This window comes from Schistocerca piceifrons, chromosome 7 (assembly GCF_021461385.2).
Source record: "Schistocerca piceifrons isolate TAMUIC-IGC-003096 chromosome 7, iqSchPice1.1, whole genome shotgun sequence".
Taxonomy (NCBI): domain Eukaryota; kingdom Metazoa; phylum Arthropoda; class Insecta; order Orthoptera; family Acrididae; genus Schistocerca; species Schistocerca piceifrons.
The window spans coordinates 204,954,590-204,976,968 of record NC_060144.1 but is presented as its reverse complement, the minus strand read 5'-3'; the positions used below and the strand labels follow the sequence as shown (position 1 = coordinate 204,976,968).

Here is a 22,379-nt window from a genome sequence, read left to right as displayed (position 1 = left end):
ATATCTAAATGTAAATAACCACTTGTCACACAGACAAAATCACAGATGATGTTCACTTAACGCCAGAAACTCTTTTTAAAAAAGACTCTGAACTAAAGAAAAATCTGTGTACTAACACTAACTGCTGACCGTTCCTGCCGTTTGGGTGACTGTTAGAGGGGGCAAAAAATAAATTAACTGATAAATAAGGGATTACTGAGAAGTGGCAGCTACTGTGATAATCGCTCGTCTGTTGTTATAGCGGCCATCATTAAAATAGGCACCTCAAGGTCGTCTCCCGCCGTACAATGTTACCAGTTAGTGGCTATTTCTCATGTTACTAAAATTCCGAAAAGATATTAGACGTCTCTACTTATAGTGTAAAATATGATGGAGTACTTTCCAGAAGCAAATCTTGCCAGCAACTACAAATAAATAAATAAATAAATAGAGAAAAATTAACATTACAAGAAATTTTGAAGAAAAACATTTCTTTACTTCAATCTGTTAACAAAATACAAGCACTGCTATATTTGAACAGGAAAAACTGGACATTCTGATACTATGTAGATGCATGTGATGACATCTTATCGTGAAAAATAGAACTATTCCGACGTAAATAATGAAATAGCGTAAGAGGCGTGAAAATATTCCGTATATGTTAGGATAAATGTCGTCGCTGATGAATTTGCGTTTTGTTGGACCTTGCACAAATGTGCAGCGAGAAGGTTGTTACGAAAACTATGAAATTGAATTTGGAAACGTCTGCGACATCATTATTGTATAATGTCACCTATTAACGCGTTTTATTTGCGAGAGACTGCGTGCGCGGGAGTACATGTGTGCCGCTGTTGGGTTTTTTGTTCCGACGGCTTGCCATAATACGACTAAGAATACTTCCTCGCTCCAGAAAATTGTTTTATTTGCAGTTTTTATTGACCCTTCGCCACTGCACCCATCAGAAAAATCGCCGATAAACGCTGTACAAAATTAACTATAGGTACTATGAGACGACTACTGTCGTTGTAGTTGGGCAAAATATATTTGTGCGTTGGTTTTGTGAAACCCAAGTTTTATCGGATTATACTACAAGACTATAGTCCTCAGTACGCCATAAATACGCTGTACACAAGACGTCGTTTTTGCTGCTGCTGTTTTTCCGTCTTCCATTAAAAGTTTTCGTACATTTTCTAAATAAAAAACCACGTGAGTGGAAAAGACAAAGAGAATATGTCTCTGAATCAAAATAATTAATTTTTTCAGTCAGGTTATTCTGTCCTTGAGTAGTCTCCTCTGTCGTAGTATCTAAGTACAATTGTACGAACTAATTTTTTGTCAGAATCGTCAAGTTCGTAGATTTCCGTTTTCACTTACATCTTTTTGTTTGAGAACCAAAACACAGTAACATCTAGAGATTCTGTCGAGCTAACTGTACTGTTAATGTGGAGTACAACCAATTCTGACATTCCACAATCTTTCGTTGTTATTTTATGAATTTGAGTAAAATTTATATTCTTCTCTTTTCTTCACTGTTAGCCACAACTATTAAGAAAACTTTAGTACATTCAATACGACAATTTTAGATCCTTTTCGAATATCTCTTCCCACTTTATGCACACTGACTGGTGTAGCACAACACGTCGGCGCAGCTCATCTGACATCAGAGCACCGTTCCCCACGGAAGACTGGAACTACAGGTGGCGCTGACGTACTGCACTGTGAACAGTGTGGCATCAGAGCTGTGTATAGTTCGCACAGGATGCGTTGGTCGATGCGCAGTGACCAATTTTCGTCCAAAGCGGATGGGCGACTTCATTTGTTTGTTTGGAAGGGGACGCCAGTAAGCGTTTTCCCACCTTTCGGCCGGTCAATTACGGCAGAATCGAGGTGAGTACACTGCAGTCTTTCTTAAACGATTTTACAGAAACTGCTGTGTAAAAAAAAATTCAATTTTGCTTTGCTGATAGTTTTGTATGTCAGATTCATGATGATGTGCCCATCATTTCGTTATTGGTAATAGTTACTGTCATATTTACGTGAAAGTAGGGCACTGCGTGAAATTCGGAAATGTATGAAATTAAAAATAAAGGTCGCTATAATTTTTCGTTTGGTTCATATTACATAATATGTTGTTGCATGTGAAATGTAACGTATTGAAATTTACTTAGACTAGGGTAGAGGTACCTATCTGTCAGGAATCTCGAGAAAACTGATCTGATGTAGAACACTCATTTGCCATCGCGCAGCGCCAGCGATAAAGTCAGAGGGAAATAACCATAACATTCCTCATATTTCACAAACGGTCCGAGTTACCGAAATGAGATTTTGGGAAATGATAGCATGCAAAGAGGAGAGTATTTTACCATATTATTATTATATGAGACTTCATTATCTATTGTATTATTTCAATAATTCCAGACTTTTTTGGTATGAGATTTAATTTTTAAGCGCCGTCGATAGCTGGTGAAACGAGAAATGCTGTCAGTTTTGGAACAACACAGACATTACAGATTTTTTTGTACAGAGGATGTGCTTTCTCATTAGTTACTGAGTTTACTTTTGCTCAGTTACTCATTAAATAAACTTAATAAACCAGTGTTTCAGAATTCTCTAGCAATTGTGTCTGCACAATATGTCAGTGAGGCGACACAGGGTAAACTCCGCTGTGTTTTGGCAAAAGAAGCAAATTTTGACGTGGTAACCAGAGAAATATGTGGGTTTTATTCAAAATCCGCCACTGATGAGGCTTCTCTGTAAGAAAAACGGTTAACGAGCCAGGCGAAAATAAATCGCTACATTTTCGGCGGAATTCTTTTTAGATGGTAACGAATGCAGTGGTAACAGAACTTTTTGAATTGTCACCATGCAAGTGTGGGCGTGGAATGGCCCCACTTAATGTTTACGAAAAATGTGAGGTTAGGATTCAGTTTAGAACAGCACATCCCCTCCAGCGCTCTGAGCGACCCCCCACTATAGCCGCTCTCCCTACGCTTTGCAAGCCGACTGTGCTTCTAGTAGCCACGGCATTTCGGGCGCACTGTGGCAAGTGAATCATTGCGCTTAGCTGCCGTGGACTGCAGGCAGCGTATGTGACCCTGAGGTGTCTAATTTCGTGACTGCCACTCTAGCTATTATCTTAATAACAGCCAGTAGTGCCTGATGCCACCCGTTCAGCGAAGCTCGTCCTACACTTTACATCATCTGAGATCTGACCATGGATAAATGAACAAATCAAAGGGGCGGATCATCTATGAGGTATTCTATAGCTGTTTATTCTAAGGTGTATTCGGTGTCGTGCTATCTAACTACATTGAGATTCCAAAGGGAATTTGTGTGATTATCGAAATGACTGTCAATAGTGGAGTAAAAGCTATTTTTCTGTGGCAGTTATAGCTGTCAGACTGTGCACTGTCCATGGAAATGACCGTCAGTCGATGAGTATTGCTGTAAGTTACTTTGCTGTGGCAGTTACTTGTCGCCCACAGTTTTATTTTCTCTGAAAGTTAGGGGCTACCACTACACGTAACCCGAAAATTGACAGCTGTGTCCAGGAATCCGGTAGGTCGTAGCAGACCATAATATTTCCAGACAGGACATATATGGGAGTGAAACAAGTAATTTCGTTCGTACTTCTCCGGCAATAACTACCGGCCGTCGGAGGAGGGTGTGGGATTCCAGCAAGCTTACAAATAAATGGATTGTCATCGCCCTTATCGTGACTCACATGCCATTACGTATGCAACTGCCAGCCACCTAATGTTGCTGTAAATGTTGGTACTAAAATTGGGAGATCAACACAAATCCAGTCACAAACTGAGATTGGGGAGAGACCTCAGACGCTTGCAAAATTTTAACCTATACGCCACTACTGAGCACAATACTTGTATAAATATATCTGGAAAGAACAAACGAGCCATTCTCCTCAGATGACACATTTTACATCAGGTTGTTTACTGGCATAATTATAAAACCCAGCACAGCTCAAATGCGCATAAGATGTTCTCAGTTTTCGTCACACTATAAACGATTCCATTGCCATCCATTGAGCTTCCGTTATGGAAAATTTCTCTTAGCATTCGGATATGCATGCGCCTATCAAGGAATATTGCTTCGTTCTCCTTAACACTGACACTCCAACATCAAATTTATCAGCTGATACCAGGCAGCGACTTTTAAAGTACGGGAATTACATAATGTGCGTATGGGTAGAGGCTGCGATGCAGGAACGGCGATGTGTGGAAGTTTGGATCTGGACTTCGTTGGTGCATGAACAGCGAAAACAGTTAATCCGACCACTCATGTACTGCGAGAAAGCTGATTGGGAGTCCCTGTGCGGCACTAATTTTCACTGTAATCATTCCCTTATACAGCTGTCGGTTGCTCGCATTCGCAACTGAAAATGCTTTTCGTGGCAATTCTGACTTATGAATGCTGAACTCTGCGTTTTTGAAAAAATCGATCCATTTGTTCTGGACAGGTAATACTGACTTCTTAATTATCCTCTGAAACTTTTAACGCAGAAAATTCTATACGAGTGTATACAGGTCAAACTTTCCTGACTGACAGTTATCTACATCTTTTCCCTTAAAATAACCTATTTCCTTCTATGTCTTCCCAATACAACAATTTAATCACAGACATCCACTTCAAAATATCAAAACCTAGTAGTTGATGAGACCAGTTTGTAAGGCAATGGCAGTGATATAAGGCTCTTTTACGTCAGTGTGAAATTGTTCGATGCCTTGTTCAGGAAAGTGATATACATTTTTAAAATTTCTGCACCTCTCATACCAAAAAAAATTTTCTTATTCTCGTGTAGTGGAATTATTCTATTATCAATAATGCCCTTAACTTCAATCACAGATATGTTACTACTCCCTCTTTTCTTTATTTGCTTGCTAAACTAAATCAGCTTATGGTGAATAAGCCAAAAGTAACCCTTGCTTAACGGAGCAGAGAAGAATTGTAATAAGATCTTTGGTGGTTTTTCTTCTGACAAGAAAAAAATATTTCAGAGCATCCCACTTTTCTAATATTCTCCCTACAACACACATTAAAGACAACCATCTAAAGTGTTAAGAGGCATCCTTATAGCAGGTGTGCACAAATTCCCAAGTTCAAAGTTTTGAGGTTCTGATTGTGTAGGCGGAAAAGTAGTTAAAAATGCTTCACCACGATTAACTCGATATCAACAAAAAATATATGTGCAACAGTTGTAGCACTGTTACGTAAAATGGGCGCTCAACATCCTACTCCTCCCAAGTTTCGCTTTTTAAACTACTAAATATGTTGTTTTCACCTGTATGCTACCCCCATAACTATCACCTCCTCCTCCTCCTCCTCCTCCTCCTCCTCCTCCTCCTCCTCCCCCCCCCCCCCCCCCCCCGCCCATGCCGCGAAACTGGTATTGCAGCTGACGCAGTAAAATCCTACACATTTTTTATAATTAATTTTTTTAAGATCTGTAAGCTCTGAAACGCATAATCTGGGTGTAGTCTTCCATGTTTCATTTTGTACAGAATACAGTTTAGTTTGTTTTTTATCCCTTCACCTGCAGCAAAATGCAGACTGACTACAGGAAATAATTTCAATCCTTTGTGATTGACACTATGAGTTACTGTTCGGTGAAACGTCTGTAGACACAGTGACATGTAAACGTTGCACCAATGGTTTTGCAGAACGTGACTGTGCATGAAGACGGTATCGATAATTATATTCTTATAGAAGAATTGAAAAAGAGACCTGTACTTCTCGTAAAAATCTGAAGGATTATTCGAACATAAATATGAAAATTAAAATATGGGAAGAGAGCAGTCGAATAATATTTTCAGGTGCTTGGGACAACTTCAGTTCTGCTGTAACCGACAATTTCATGTTCATATTTTTGTATGTTATTGTAGGTAAAACGCGAAGTACTTTGTTAAAACTTTCAACACTCACTCGAAAATATTAAATATTCCTTTGGATGTTATCGAAGTTTATGAAACATTGTGTAAAGCTTTCCACTTACGAGCCTATCTCTATAAACGGATTGTACACACCATTCTTTTGTGTGCTATTTTCTTATGAGTTCGCAAATAATGACCGTGTCTTCAAAGTCCAAATCGAAATATGACGTTTGGAATTCGTAAAAAAGTTCAGTGCTGTCACCCTTCGCGAGCACACTCCGCTTTGATAGTGTCACGTGACAGTGACGGAAACTTTTGTCACAGTGAGAAAAATCAACCGTGTGCGCTAGCCCGTAGTCATATTTGACACTATACTCAGTTGAAAAACAACAGCAACTAAGCTTGCAGAACGCTTGACCGCATCTTTGTTTCTTTTTATGAAAGGCCATACTTTGGTGTATCTATCACTGAGAGGGCACTTACGTTTCTCTTTTGACATCATAAAACTATATAACAACATATACAGGCTCTGCAATGGTAAGAATGAATAATAATTATGTATGCAGCATTGCCAACTGCTATCAGATGTACTAGATAGAGTATGAGAGCGAGCCGCTGCGTTACCCTTTATGCCGTAGATGTGCGGCTGATACTGCACACCAAAAACAACTTGCATGCCTAGCAAACCAAATAAAAGAAGTTAAGTATCTCAAGTGATGTTTCGAAGATTTATCCATAGGGCCACAATAAAAACTAATAAAAACATTAGTTAACAAAAAAATTGAAAAGCGGATCTATTATCACACAACTGGGCTGGGGGGATGGTGCACTGCCATTTGGTTATCTTGAAAGAGGACTACCTAGACATTAAGCGACATAACTTAAGGCCCCGTCAATAAGAAATACAATGGAGAGTCAGAGTTAGCTCGTACGCACGTTGAGGGAAATGTAGCACCTCCCGTTTCGCCGATGCTCACGATTAATCGTATCCATGTCTACTGAAGTCGATAGTAAAAATAGCTGACAGTTATAATCGTTATAAATAACCGGTAAAAAATAACCGTACCCACGATAAGTGATATTTCCAAATAACCGTCACGCTCACATCTAGTGGCTGTCCTTGTACGGTCTAGTAAACTACTGCTTGCAACAGTTGCAAATTCAGAGTGGATCAGGCAAAACTAGCGCTAAAGGCTGTGTGAAGCTGCACTACAAAATCGGCTTCCACAAAAGCTACTGCATGAAATAAATACGCGGCCACTGAACGCAAATAAGCACTACTCATCAGACAAATACACAAATAATGCTCAATTCTTGTCAGAAGATCGTTTAAAAAAAGACATTGAGCTAAACAAAAAGCGCCCGCATCTCGTGGTCGTGCGGTAGCGTTCTCGCTTCCCACGCCCGGGTTCCCGGATTCGATTCCCGGCGGGGTCAGGGATTTTCTCTGCCTCGTGATGGCTGGGTGTTGTGTGACGTCCTTAGGTTAGTTAGGTTTAAGTAGTTCTGAGTTCTAGGGGACTGATGACCATAGATGTTAAGTCCCATAGTGCTCAGCCATTTGAACCATAAACAAAAAGCCGTGTACTAACAGAGACTGCTGGACCCTCCTGCTGCCTGCGTGCGAGTCCTTACAATGTACAGTTCGACACCACTTTACCTCACCAAGAACAGCGACCAAAAGATCCCGAAACATATTCTGCTTGCTATCTCCTCACGTCGGTCAAATGACTTACTTTTTATTTGTTTGCGTTATCGATCTTCAGACTGATTTGATGCAGGCCGCCACGAATTCCTCTACCATCCTTTACATCTCAGAGTAGCAATTACAACTTATGTCTTCAATTACTTGCTAGATGTATTCCAATCTCTGACTTAGTGTTCCTCTACAATTTTTATCCTCTACAGCTGCTTCTAGTAGTAGCATGGAAGTTACTCCCTGTTGTCTTAACATACGTGCTACCATCTTATCCCTTTCTCGTTTCAGTGTTTTCCACATATCCCTTTCCTCGTCGATTCTGTAGGGAACCTCCTCTCTCCCTAACTTACTGACCCAATTTTCAACATTCGTCGGTAGCACCACATCTCAAGAACTTCGATCGTCTTCCGCTTATACCACATTCATGTTCACTACCATGCAATGCTGTGCTCCAGACGTATATTCTCAAAAAAATTTGCTTCAAATTAATGCGTATGTTTGATACTAGTAGATTTCCCTTGGCCAGTAATGCCCTTTTTGCCAGTGCTCGCTTTTTATGTCCTTCATCCGTCCATCTTGGTTATTTTGCTGCATAGGTAGCTGAACTCTTTAACGTCGTCTACTTCATGATCTTCAATTTTGATAAGTTTCTCGCTGTACTTGTTTGTTATTTCTCATTACTGTCGTCTTTCTTCGATTTACTCTCAGGCCATATTCTGTATTTATTAGACAGTCCATCACATCAACAGATCCAATAATTCTTCTTCACTTTCACTGAGGATAGCAATGTCATCAGCATATCTTGTCACTTATATCCCTTCGCCTTGAATTTTAATCCAACTCTTGAACTTTCATTTCCGCCTTTGCCTTTTCGATGTAGATCTTGAACAGTAGGAGCAACAGATTACATCCCTGTCCTACGTCATTTTCAAACCGGACACTTCATTCTCGCTCTCTCCGCCTTGTTTTTCCCCCTCTACGTTTTCGCACATATTGTATACTACCCGTCTTTTCCCATAGCTTGCGCCCGTCTTGGGGTTGGGTTGTTTGGGGAAGGAGACCAGACAGCGAGGTCAGCGGTCTCATTGGATTAGGGAAGGACGGGGAAGGTAGTCGGCCGTGCCCTTTCAAAGGAACCATCCCGGCATTTGCCGCGCCCGTCTTACTTTATTTGAAATTCTAAGGGCACCAGGGGTAAAATACAGGGAGTGAGAGGTTATATAAAACTTGTACAGAAACCAGACGGCCTTTACAAGGGTCAGAGTCGAGGGGCAGCGGTTGAAAAGGGAGTAAGACAGGGTTGCAGCCTATCCTACATGTTATTTAGTATGCACATTGAACAAGCGGTAAAGAAAACGAAAGCAAAATTTGGCGTAGGAATTAAAGTTCAGGGAAAGGAAATAAATAATTCGAGGTTTGCCGACGTCATTGCAGTTCTGTCAGAAACAGAGAATGACTTGGAAGAGCAGTTGAACGGAATGGACAGTGTCTTGAAAGGGAGGTATAAGATGAAATCAACGAAAGAAAAATAAGAATAATGGAATGTAGTCCAATCAAATCAGATGATTCTGGGGGAACTAGATTAGAAAATGAGACATCTAAAGTAGTAAAGGAGTGTTATTTGGATAGCAAAATAACTGATGATGGCTGCAGTAGAGAAGTTATAAAATGTAGACTAATATAGTCAGGAACGCATTCCTGAAGGTCAGAAATTTATTAACGTCAAATTTAAATGTTTGGAAGCCTTTACTGAAAGTATTTGTATGGAATTGAAACATGGTCGATAAACAGTTTATACAAGAAGAGGATAGAAACTTTTGAAATACGGTGCTGCATAAAATGCTGAAGATTACATGGGTAGATCACGTAGCTAATGAGGAGGTACTGAATGTAATTGGGGAGACAAAATATTTGTCTCACAACTTGGCGAAAAGAAGCGACCGGTTTATCGGACACATTCAGAGACATCAAGGGATCGCTAGTTCAGAATTGGAGAGATGTCAGGGCTAAATATCATATAGGGAGACCAAGAGATGAATGCGGTAAGCAGATACAGAAAGATGTAGGTTGCAATAGTTAATCTTGAATGAACAGGACAGAGTAGGAATGAGAGCTGTATCAAACCAGTCTTCGGACTATAGACCATAACAACCACCACCTCTAAATTCGCAGAATTTCGACATCTTGCTCCATTTGACATAGTCGAACGCTTTTCTCAAATCGACAAATTATATAAATATGGCTTGATTTTTCTTCGGTCTTGCTTCCATTATCGGCTGCAACGACAAACTATTATCTGATACCTTCCTCTTTCCTAAAGCCAAACTGTGCGCCATCCAATGCATTCTCAATTTTCTTTTCAATTCTTCTGTATACTAGTCTTGTCAGAAACTATGATGCATGTGCTGTTAAGCTGATTCTCTGATAATTTCCACACTTATCGTCTCTTACTGTCTTCGGACATTTTCCCGAAAGCCTGATGGTGTATCGCCAGCATCATACATCGTACACACCAACGTGAATAGTCCTTCTCTTGCCACTTCCTCCACTGATTTTAGAAATTCCGATGGAATGTTGTCCATCTTTTCTGCCACATTTGAACTTAAGTAGTCTAAAGCTCTATTAACTTCTGATTTTAATACTAGATTACCTAAGTGTTCGCTATCGACTCCATTTTTCTTCTGTTACCCCAGCAGGCTAGCCCTCAAAGAGGCCTTCAATGTACTCTTTCCACTTACCTTTTCTCTCCTCTGCGTTTAACAGTGGATTTCCTTTTGGATTCTTAATGTTCTGTTATCGCCCTTGCTTTAAAATTCACCAAAGGTTGTTCTGACTATTCTGTTTGTTTAATCAGCTCTTTCGATAATATTTCTCTTTCGATTTCTCATATTTTTCTAGCGGATATTTCGCTTTAGCTTCCCTACACTTCCTTTTCATTTCATTCTTAAGTGTCGATCAGCTGAAGCATTTTCTCTCTCACCCATACTTTCCTCGCAATTACGTTTCTTGTACTTAAGTTTTTACTTCCAACCTCTGTGACCTCCCTTTCCGGAGATATCCACCCTTCTTCAGGTGCAGTGCCTACCGAGGAATGCATTATCGCAGTACCTATAACCCCAGAGAACTTCAAGGGTGTCTCTTCGCTCCATAGTGCGTCCGTATCCCACTTCTTTGCACATTGATTATTCGTACATAGTCTCTTAAACTTCAACGTGGTCTTCTTCATTACTAAATAATGATCTGAATCTATCAGATCCTGCTCAACCGTACAGTCCAATACTTGATTTTGGAACCTCTGCTTGACAGTGACATAATCTAACGGGAACCCCAACTTTTCCAAGTGTATCTTCTTCTCTTGCGATTCTTCAGTAAAGTATTCGATACGTCTAGCTGAAAAGCATTGCGGAACTCAGTCTTCCTCCTGCCCATTCCTACTACCAAGCCCATTTTCTCTCGTAACGTTTTCTTCTACTCCTGCCCTACAAGAGCATTCCAGTCCCCCATGACTATTAGATTTTCGTCCGCCTTTACGTACTGAACTACTCGTTCGGTATCCTCATATACTTTCTGTATATCCTCATATTCGGCTTGCGACGGCGCCATGTATACCGGAAATATCATTGTCGGTGCAGGTATGCTGCCGATTCTCATGAGAACCATCATGTCATCGAACTTTTCACGGTAACTCACTCTTCTTTCTATTTCACTTCACTGACCTGCACTATACGTAGAGTGAGCCTTTGCATTTCCCTTTTCAGATTTTCTAGCTTCCCTAAAACGTAGAGATTTCTTATATTCTTCGCCCTGATTCGTTAACAGTAATCTGTACTTGATCAATTAATAAAAACAGTCAAGATAGCAGAATAACTCGTTTATTAAAATGACCGGTTCCGGCACGTTTAAACGGCCGTCTTCAGATTATGATCACCATTTGGCTGTAGATGACGCTGTGGTGAACACCTGCGTGTGATCACAACGATATCACTGTAACCACTCGCAAGCCCCCTGCTCCAGGCAAATTGTGATCATAATCTGAAGACAGCCGATAACACGTGCCGAAACCTGCCATTTTAATAAGTCAGATACTCTGCTATCCTGACTATTTTTACTAGCTGATCCCTCGCAAACGATTAATGAACACTTTATTAGCAATAACGTAGACAGGGACACTTCCGTTTAACAGGAAGGTCTGATGTTAAATCAGTTACAGAAAAACACCATAATATTTCTGGGTGCAGCATGAACTGATGGCTGTCTTGCTGACTGATAACCAATGACAAGTCTCAAACGTGGTTTTCCATTAAACACTCTTGCTGTAAGCGTGACTGAATAAATTTCTGTGTTCTGACGACCTCAATTTTGATAAAAAGTAAAACCTCTGCCCGAAAAGGCCATCAAGACCCAACGGTACCGACCGGCCGCCGTGTCATCCCCAGCCCATAAGCGTCACTGGATGCGGATATGGAGGGGCATGTGGACAGCACACCGCTTCCCCGACCCTTTTGTCAGTTTACGGGACAGGAGCCGCTTCTTCTCAATAAAGTAGCTCCTCAGTTGGCCTCACAAGGGTTAAGTGGACCCTGCTTGCCAACAGCGCTCGGCAGACTGGATGGTCACCCACACAAGTGCTATCCCAACCCGACAGCTCTTAACTTCGGTTATCTGACGGGAATCGGTGTTAACTCTGCGGCAAGGCCATTTGCCCTCAGTTTTGATGGCTCTCTGAAATGTACAACCACAGAAAGACAGTTGCTTAACATTTCCTGCTGTTGGAATTCGTGGAGGCCAAAGTTAAGAGCATTGCTCTTGTTGGACTGCTAGCACCTCGTGGAAGACGCCGAAGGCACTGCTGTCCACGAGGGAATCAGCTTCAGCTCGGTCCTGATTGTGTGCTGAAACTCCTGGCTTTAAACACGCTTTGGAGAGTTGATCATCGGTCAGGCCAGTGAACGGAACAGCTTTCATAATGCCTGGGCGGCACCTTGAACACCGGCCAAGCGGAAGGATATCTGTGAATTTCTCGCAGAACACATGAAAAGGAAAAGTACTGCTCGTGACTGCAGCGCTGTTGACTACAGTACTTGAATCGATGGTGGTGAGGCAGGCACCTCTCCTGGTGCGTCCAGCACTACGTTTCCATGGCGGCTGTAGGAGATTTCTTTGACAACTAATCGGCATGTTGTTCGGATATTCCGGCCAGTATTTGGACTGCTGGCGTGTTTGCTGCCTCACTCGGGAGACGCTGTATTGGAGAGGGGCCACCTTCCAGTTGCTGTAGTGGCATACGGACAGCGGTAATATAGTGACAACGTAATAAATATGGGGGCCGTTCCGAAAGTAAGGTTTGATTGGTCGCGAAATGGAAACCGCAGTGAAGATAAAAAATTTTCATGCGGCAGTTAACTACACCTTCCAGTTGCTCCCCTGCATAGTCTTCGCTCCGACTGAGACGTCTTTTGTAAGATTGTACCAACTTTCCAATACCTTCGTCATAGAAGGTAGCCTCCTGTGCTTTCTGGTAATTCTCCACACTTACCTGCATCACGTTGTCTGTGCCATGGTGTTGCATCATAGTCAGCGGTTCACGTGAGCAGAGATGAAAATCAGATGGAGCCAAGTCTAGGCTGTATGATGGGTGATCAAGCACTTCCTATCGAAAACGCTGCAGGAGCGTCCTCTTTGCCTCTGCAGTGTTGGCTGAGAATTGTCATGAAGAAGGAAATGCATGACAATTACGTTTTGTGGGCTGCAGGAAATAAGGCGAAATCGCTCACCAGACCCTCATACTTGGCGGGAGACACTACGGTTCCTGGCGTCTTTACATGCTCATTGTGAGCTCAGAAGCGAAAAGAGCGACGTGGCGCGATAGACGAGCGTACTAGAGACACTGTCCAACACATCTATGCGATGCTTCATCGGATTTTCATTCTGGTTTCCAATTTGGTGACCGAACGGACCTTACTTTCTGAATAGCCCTCGTATATAGTGACGATACAACAAAAGTATATTGTTACATATTTGAAGAGAGTGAATAATTTCGTAGTGAACTTTGAGCATCGTCAGTGACTGAGTCAGTAATGAATAGTAGTTTTCACAAAAACTCAATGATTACACTTCATAGCTTTAGCAACTAGGATTTTCGAAGACCACGAAAACAGTTGTTGTTGTTGTGGTCTTCAGTCCTGAGACTGGTTTGATGCAGCTCTCCATGCTACTCTATCCTGTGCAAGCTTTTTCATCTCCCAGTACTTACTGCAACCTACATCCTTCTGAATCTGCTTAGTGTATTCATCTCTTGGTCTCCCCCTACGATTTTTACCCTCCACGCTGCCCTCCAATACTAAATTTGTGATCCCTTGATGCCTCAGAACATGTCCTACCAACCGATCCCTTCTTCTGGTCAAGTTGTGCCACAAACTTCTCTTCTCCCCAATCCTATTCAATACTTCCTCATTAGTTATGTTATCTACCCATCTAATCTTCAGCATTCTTCTGTAGCACCACATTTCGAAAGCTTCTATTCTCTTCTTGTCCAAACTATTTATCGTCCATGTTTCACTTCCATACATGGCTACACTCCATACGAATACTTTCAGAAATGACTTCTTGACACTTAAATCAATACTGGATGTTAACAAATTTCTCTTCTTCAGAAACGCTTTCCTCGCCATTGCCAGCCTACATTTTATATCCTCTCTACTTCGACCATCATCAGTTATTTTGCTCCCCAAATAGCAAAACTCCTTTACTACTTTAAGTGCCACATTTCCTAATCTAATTCCCTCAGCATCACCCGACTTAATTAGACTACATTCCATTATTCTTGTTTTGCTTTTGTTGTTCATCTTATATCCTCCTTTCAAGACACTGTCCATTCCATTTAACTGCTCTTCCAAGTCCTTTGCTGTCTCTGACAGAATTACAATGTCATCGGCGAACCTCAAAGTTTTTATTTCTTCTCCATGAATTTTAATACCCACTCCGAATTTTTCTTTTGTTTCCTTTACTGCTTGCTCAATATACAGATTGAATAACATCGGGGACAGGCTACAACCCTGTCTTACTCCCTTCCCAACCACTGCTTCCCTTTCATGTCCCTCGACTCTTATAACTGCCATCTGGTTTCTGTACAAATTGTAAATAGCCTTTCGCTCCCTGTATTTTACCCCTGCCACCTTTAGAATTTGAAAGAGAGTATTCCAGTCAACATTGTCAAAAGCTTTCTCTAAGTCTACAAATGCTAGAAACGTAGGTTTGCCTTTCCTTAATCTTTCTTCTAAGATAAGTCGTAAGGTCAGTATTGCCTCTCGTGTTCCAGTATTTCTACGGAATCCAAACTGATCTTCCCCGAGGTTGGCTTCTACTAGTTTTTCCATTCGTCTGTAAAGAATTCGTGTTAGTATTTTGCAGCTGTGACTTATTAAGCTGATAGTTCGGTAATTTTCACATCTGTCAACACCTGCTTTCTTTGGGATTGGAATTATTATATTCTTCTTGAAGTCTGAGGGTATTTCGCCTGTTTCATACATCTTGCTCACCAGATGGTAGAGTTTTGTCAGGACTGGCTCTCCCACGGCCGTCAGTAGTTCCAATGGAATATTGTCTACTCCGGGGGCCTTGTTTCGACTCAGGTCTTTCAGTGCTCTGTCAAACTCTTCACGCAGTATCGTATCTCCCATTTCATCTTCATCTACATCCTTTTCCATTTCCATAATATTGTCCTCAAGTACATCGCCCTTGTATAGACCCTCTATATACTCCTTCCACCTTTCTGCTTTCCCTTCTTTGCTTAGAACTGGGTTTCCATCTGAGCTCTTGATATTCATACAAGTCATTCTCTTATCTCCAAAGGTTTCTTTAATTTTCCTGTAGGCGGTATCTATCTTACCCCTAGTGAGATAGGCCTCTACATCCTTACATTTGTCCTCTAGCCATCCCTGCTTAGCCATTTTGCACTTCCTGTCGATATCATTTTTGAGACGTTTGTATTCCTTTTTGCCTGTTTCACTTACTGCATTTTTATATTTTCTCCTTTCATCAATTAAATTCAATATTTCTTCTGTTACCCAAGGATTTGTACTGGCCCTCGTCTTTTTACCTACTTGATCCTCTGCTGCCTTCACTACTTCATCCCTCAAAGCTACCCATTCTTCTTCTACTGTATTTATTTCCCCCATTCCTGTCAATTGCTCCCTTATGCTCTCCCTGAATCTCTGTACAACCTCTGGTTCTTTTAGTTTATCCAGGTCCCATCTCCTTAAATTCCCACCTTTTTGCAGTTTCTTCAGTTTTAATCTACAGGTCATAACCAATAGATTGTGATCAGAGTCCACATCTGCCCCTGGAAATGTCTTACAATTTAAAACCTGGTTCCTAAATCTCTGTCTTACCATTATATAATCTATCTGAAACCTTTTAGTATCTCCAGGGTTCTTCCATGTATACAACCTTCTTTCATGATTCTTAAACCAAGTGTTAGTTATGATTATGTTGTGCTCTGTGCAAAATTCTACCAGGCGGCTTCCTCTTTCATTTCTGTCCCCCAATCCATAGTCACCTACTATGTTTCCTTCTCTCCCTTTTCCTACACTCGAATTCCAGTCACCCATGACTATTAAATTTTCGTCTCCCTTCACTACCTGAATAATTTCTTTTATTTCATCATACATTTCTTCAATTTCTTCGTCATCTGCAGAGCTAGTTGGCATATAAACTTGTACTACTGTAGTAGGTGTGGGCTTCGTATCTATCTTGGCCACAATAATGCGTTCACTATGCTGTTTGTAGTAGCTTACCCGCATTCCTATTTTCCTATTCATTATTAAACCTACTCCTGCATTACCCCTATTTGATTTTGTGTTTATAACCCTGTAGTCACCTGACCAGAAGTCTTGTTCCTCCTGCCACCGAACTTCACTAATTCCCACTATATCTAACTTCAACCTATCCATTTCCCTTTTTAAATTTTCTAACCTACCTGCCCGATTAAGGGATCTGACATTCCACGCTCCGATCTGTAGAACGCCAGTTTTCTTTCTCCTGATAACGACATCCTCTTGAGTAGTCCCCGCCCGGAGATCCGAATGGGGGACTATTTTACCTCCGGAATATTTTACCCAAGAGGACGCCATCATCATGTAATCATACAGTAAAGCTGCATGCCCTCGGGAAAAATTACGGCTGTAGTTTCCCCTTGCTTTCAGCCGTACGAAAACAGTTACTAATAATATTATATGAGGAGATTTGTGTTTAGTAACTGAAAATACACAGTACTGTAATCTATTTGTACCAATTGTAGTCCACCACATTTGGAGCTTGGTGGTTTTTCTGCCTAATCTCACAAAATATAGGTAAAAATCTTCTGCATTAACATTTGATTATCAAGTAGTGTCACGAAATTGTGGTAGGAAGGTCCTTGTGGCGTGAAAACGTACTAGTACCTCAGAATAAATTGTCTTTAAACAGTAGTTTACCAAAAACAAAATCAAATAATAAAAGATACACCTACAGTTGATCGGAATCGCAAGTGGTTGACAAGAATTAAACCAAGAAACATCAAATAAATGTCTCAAGAGTAAATGACAGGTGCCTTGCACAACACTACTTAAATTTTTAATTGTTGTAGTAACAAATAAAGGATCACAAATGAAATTTCTACTAAATAATTGACTTGGGTCTTTGTTCATAGACTGTTGAGGGAAATCAAATGACAACATCCGCAAGCTTACAAATTTGTTTCAGGTCGTAAAAAAAAAAAAAATGCCACAAGCAGGTACAATCAAAAAGGTAACGATGCAATGGAAATCTAAAATTGTTCTTAACAACTGTACCAACGACTTAGTGCCCAGTGAAAAAAGTTTATTATAATAATAGATGCAAATAGGAGAAACATTTACAGACGAAGAACGTGAAAGCTGAACCATTTAGATTTGACAGTTTCGTCAACGGACATTTGCCCCAATTAATTTACTAATCACGCTGAAGGCAACACCAAAATTTAATAGGACTACAAATTTTACAAACATAGAGCTTCGGTACTATTCAGTTCAATCAGTACATGTACACATTAACTAAATTTATGGCTGCTGGCCATGGAGAGTAGTTTTTTTGTCATCAATCTTCTGACTGGTCTGACGCGGCCTGCCCGCCACGAATTCCTCTTCATCCCAGAGTAGCATCTCCAAGCTACATCCTAAATTATTTGCTGGATGTAACCCAATCTCTGCCTTCCTCTACAGGTTTTACTCTCTACAGCTCCCTCTGGTACCATGGAAGTCATTCCCTGGTGTCTTAAGATGTCCTATCACACTGTCTCTTCTCCTTGTCAGTGTTTTTCACATATTCCTTTCCTCTCCTATTCTGCGCAGAACCTCCTCATTCCTTAGGTTATCAGTCCACCTAATTTTCAACATTCTTCTGTAGCATCACATCTCAAATACTTCGATTCTCCTCTGTTCCGATTTTCCCACAGTCCATGTTTCACTACCAAACAATTCTGTGCTCCAAACGTACATTCCCAGAAATTTCTTCCTCGAAGTTACCATGCGCTCTAAGGTTTCTCTGAAATTTCCCGAAAATGCAAGAATTACATTAATAACTATAGTGAGATTCACAGCACCGTGGTCAAGCAAACAATAGGCGGAAATTATATTGCAGTGTTTCTTTACTTAAACATTAAAAGATGTAACGTTTTAGTATAATCGCGTACTAATTCGAGAAATGAAAAATTCAAGTAAGGTAGGTCATTTCAGTGAGAGTAGCAAGAATAGAGTAAATACATAAAGTAAAATTATAGCCGTAACCAAATTTTATGAATTTAACACTACTTTAAAAGAGACACACTGAATTAACGGCTAACCGTCAATTAAGCAAGCTTTAAAATTAGTGGAGTTCTCATCTATCCTGAAATGTGATGAGAACACAAGAAGTCCATAAGTAATTGTACAACCAATTTCTTGCGGCCCAATGCCGAAGCACAGCAGCAGGCAAAGTTCCTACTACAGGGCGTCCTTAGGTGAAACCAACGCTTGACTTCAGGGGCAGTAAGAAACGGCAGTAGCTGCTCGAAACTACGAACAGAGTGGGCAAGGCCCAGGCAGCACGAGCAAATAAACGGTTGATAGGTAATTAATAGACAGAGAGCTAGTTCACAAGAAATAACACGGATTTACTCAGCTAGACAGCTGTCTTGCAAAATAGATGACGTTTAATGACTGTATTACCAATTCTATTTCATGTCTCTTACAGCTCTAACTAAAGCATACAGCGAGGTCACTGATAATAAAGGTTTAATTAGTGGTTAACAAGTCCTGCAGCATACACACAGAATTGAACATTATGTGATTTAAACCCAATGCGTCAAGTAAGTTTAACAAGTACTTAATACACCAGCAAAACACTTGAATAAACACTATTTCCATTAAACTTTATATCATCTGAGCCAGGGAAGCTACAGGAAACCTTACGCAGTAGTCGCCAAGAATTTGTTTTACAAAAAAGAAATACACACATACCAAGTGGACCACGTACGGATAGAAAATGGCTCTATCGACAATATAGGCAGCAAATGCAGAGAGATACTGAGACTTAGACCAAGGATAGATCGTAATGATCCAAAACTTCAGAATGAGGAAAGAGCACCTGTGAAACGGCGAAGCTTTTCGACTGTTAGCAAACATATGACGTGAATTTCTATAGAGAATCACTGAGGCATGCTGAAACTACGATAAGCGACGAGGTGTTGGACGTCGCAGCTCATCACAGACATCCAGGTGAACGGCTGCTAGAAATATGCACTACACAACATGCAGTACAGTTTGGACATTATTATGTCGCCGGTGATATTCTCCTGGACAGCAATGAACCTATTGACGCATATGATTTTGAATCATATGTATCTCCTGAAGTTTGAGATCTTCCTCAATGTCGATGGCATCTTCCAGCAAGGCAACTCTGCATGTCACAAGACCACAATCGTGCTACAAAGTTCAAAGAGAGTGACAGTGAACTCCTTTGTTGTCTTTTTCGCCAGATTCACCGAATCTAAAACACATTTAGGATGCTGTCGGGCGCCTGGTCAGCGCCCACAAACCAGTGGCTCGTAATTTACAGGAATTTCTACATCTGCGAATTGACACCTGACGCCGAATACTTAAGGAAACCTACCAACGACTTCTCGAATCCACGCCAGGCAGAATAGTTGTTGCACTGCGTTTCAAATGTGGACCAAGACATTATTAAGCAAATCGACATAATGTTTTCTCTCAACTGTGTCTACTTTGCCTTCAGACCGAGTGCCTTGTGTAGCTGGGTTCTACAGCACGAAGGCGAGCTGAAAAGTTATGCCTCCTAATTTATTATGTGAATATCTTCAAAGTTTTATAAATAAAAGTCTGTTTTAGAATTGTACATCATTATTTTTCATGTCTACATTTTTATTTCTCAACATACCATAGTCACCCAGTGCAACGAATACATTTCTCCAAACTATAGACCAGTTTGTTGAAACTTTTACTGTAGAATTCTCACTTTGTTGACGGAGCCACAACGTCACGCCGTTTGCTCGCCCTTCTCACTATCAAAATGGAATCCTCGAAGGTGTTATTTAGGTTTTTAAAAAAGATGAAAATCGGATATGGCGAGCTCGCGACTATATAGAGAATGATCGATGACAGTGAACTCAGGGGTCGGCCGCTGTGGCCGAGCGGTTCTAGGCGCTTCAGTCTGGAACCACGCGACTACTACGGTCACAGGTTCGAATTCTGCCTCGGGCATGGATGTGTGTGATGTCCTTAGGTTAGTTAGGTTTAAGTAGTTCTAAGCTCTAGGGGACTGATGACCTCAGCTCAGAGCCATTTGAACCATTTTTGAACGCATGGGGTCGGATTCCCTTAGATGTAGCTGCAATCGTGCGGTGTCATGCTGAAGGAGAGTGATTTCAGTTGGAGCCACAGTATCTGCTGTTGGAAACTCGATTACAGCACGCTGTTTCTCGCGTACAGACATAGGTACTTTGCGCTCCGCCATGTTACACGCTACAATTTGAAGCCCTCTAGCGGGAGAGGTCAACTCACATCGCAAAGTGGAAAAGTGACCGAGTAATATGCATGACATGAACAGAATGAGGCCGCGCGGTTTGGCCACGTGGTTTGAGGCGTCCTGTCACGGACTGCGCGGTCCCTCCCGCAGGAGATTAGAGTGCCCCCTCGGGCATAGGTGTGTATGTGTTGTTCTTAGCATAGGTTACTTTAAGTAGTGTGTAAGTCTAGGGGCCGATGACCTAAGCAGTTTGGTCTCTTAGGAATTCACACACATTTGAACATTTGAACAGAATGAAAAGTTCGGAGGCATTACCTTCTAGCACGCGCTGTACCAAAGAACCAAATGCTCACCATAATGATGAATTGAAGCTAGTTCTTGGAAACACTATAAAGTGCCTGACCTAAAACTTTCGAAATTCGACACATGATAAGATTTTGATGTTATTCTGCTGCCAAAAGAGTTCGGAGATATCTCACTTAGCGTTATCACAGAAATGATGATTTACCAAAATGAAACAATGGTCTCAACGATATTAATGGAGCTGATAAATGTACTTACACGTGTCTGTGCTCCAAATTAGCTACATCCTTGATGAACAGGAAAAAGAAGCAGCGCTGTACGTAGGAGAGTTCTGATTAAATATTAGATGCTGTAGTTAGCACCGTGAGCTGCTTTGGTACAGTTCCTATTGAATTTTGTTGTCCGTGACAGAAATAATAAACCGCCCGTTTGTGCAATCTATTCCAATTTCTAAAGTGAAGCATTATGCCATACCCTAATTAAGTTGAAATTAGAATTATAGTAATACCGTCAGCTGCACACGGGAGTTGATATAGATCAACGGGGACAGGTGAAAATGGGTGCCCCGACCGGGACTCGAACCCGGGATCTCCTGCTTACATGGCAGACGCTCTATCCCTCTGAGCCACCGAGAGCACAGAGGATAGTGCGACTGCAGGGACTATCTCGTGCACGGCTCCCGCGAGACCCACATTTTCACCTTGTATGTCCACACACTACAATTGTAGTGTCCCACCCCGACATACTCATTACTCGTGGAAGACATTGTTCCAAGGCCGGCCGAAGTGGCCGTGCGGTTCTAGGCGCTGCAGTCCGGAACCGCGAGATCGCTGCGGTCGCAGGTTCGAATCCTGCCTCGGGCATGGATGTGTGTGATGTCCTTAGGTTAGTTAGGTTTAACTAGTTCTAAGTTATAGGGGATTAATGACCTGAGAAGTTGAGTCCCATAGTGCTCAGAGCCATTTGAACCATTGTTCCAAGTCCCGTAAGAGTTCGGGGAATATGTGTGCATCCGCACAGGAGGAGGTCATGGCCGGTATCGCCAGAACTATATACTTACAAGGATATGGTGTCTGTTCCTTCGGACATGTCCGAAAGAACAGACACCATATCCATATAACTAAGTCGAGTCACGATATACATTTCCAAGGACACATTGCGATAATACCTGTCGGGAATAACAGGTGATCTTGCTAGAACATTCTCGAGATTTTATGAATTTCTACTCTGATATTTCTGTGTATAATCTACGTGTCAGACTTCGACGCCAGTTAAACAAACTACCTGCGTAAAAAGAGAACATAAAGGATTTTTATTCTGGAATGATTCTGCCTTAGTCTGAGCAGATCTCAAATTTTAAAGGAAATTTCTTAATGGCACTCCGCGTTTACGTATTGGGTATTGCAATTTCTCAGAGCAGGTGACGTTAATCTGCTGTACTTCACATTTCTTGTAGTAATGAATGAATGCAC

At 41.3% G+C, this 22,379-nt stretch overlaps 1 non-coding gene across 1 annotated transcript; it reads right to left on the bottom strand.

Annotated features, from left to right (window-relative positions):
- Positions 1–21,468: 21,468 nt before the first annotated feature.
- On the bottom strand, positions 21,469–21,543 carry Trnat-ugu. Its single transcript has one exon. It is a non-coding gene; the product is annotated as a tRNA-Thr (tRNA).
- Between the last annotated feature and the right edge of the window lie 836 nt (positions 21,544–22,379).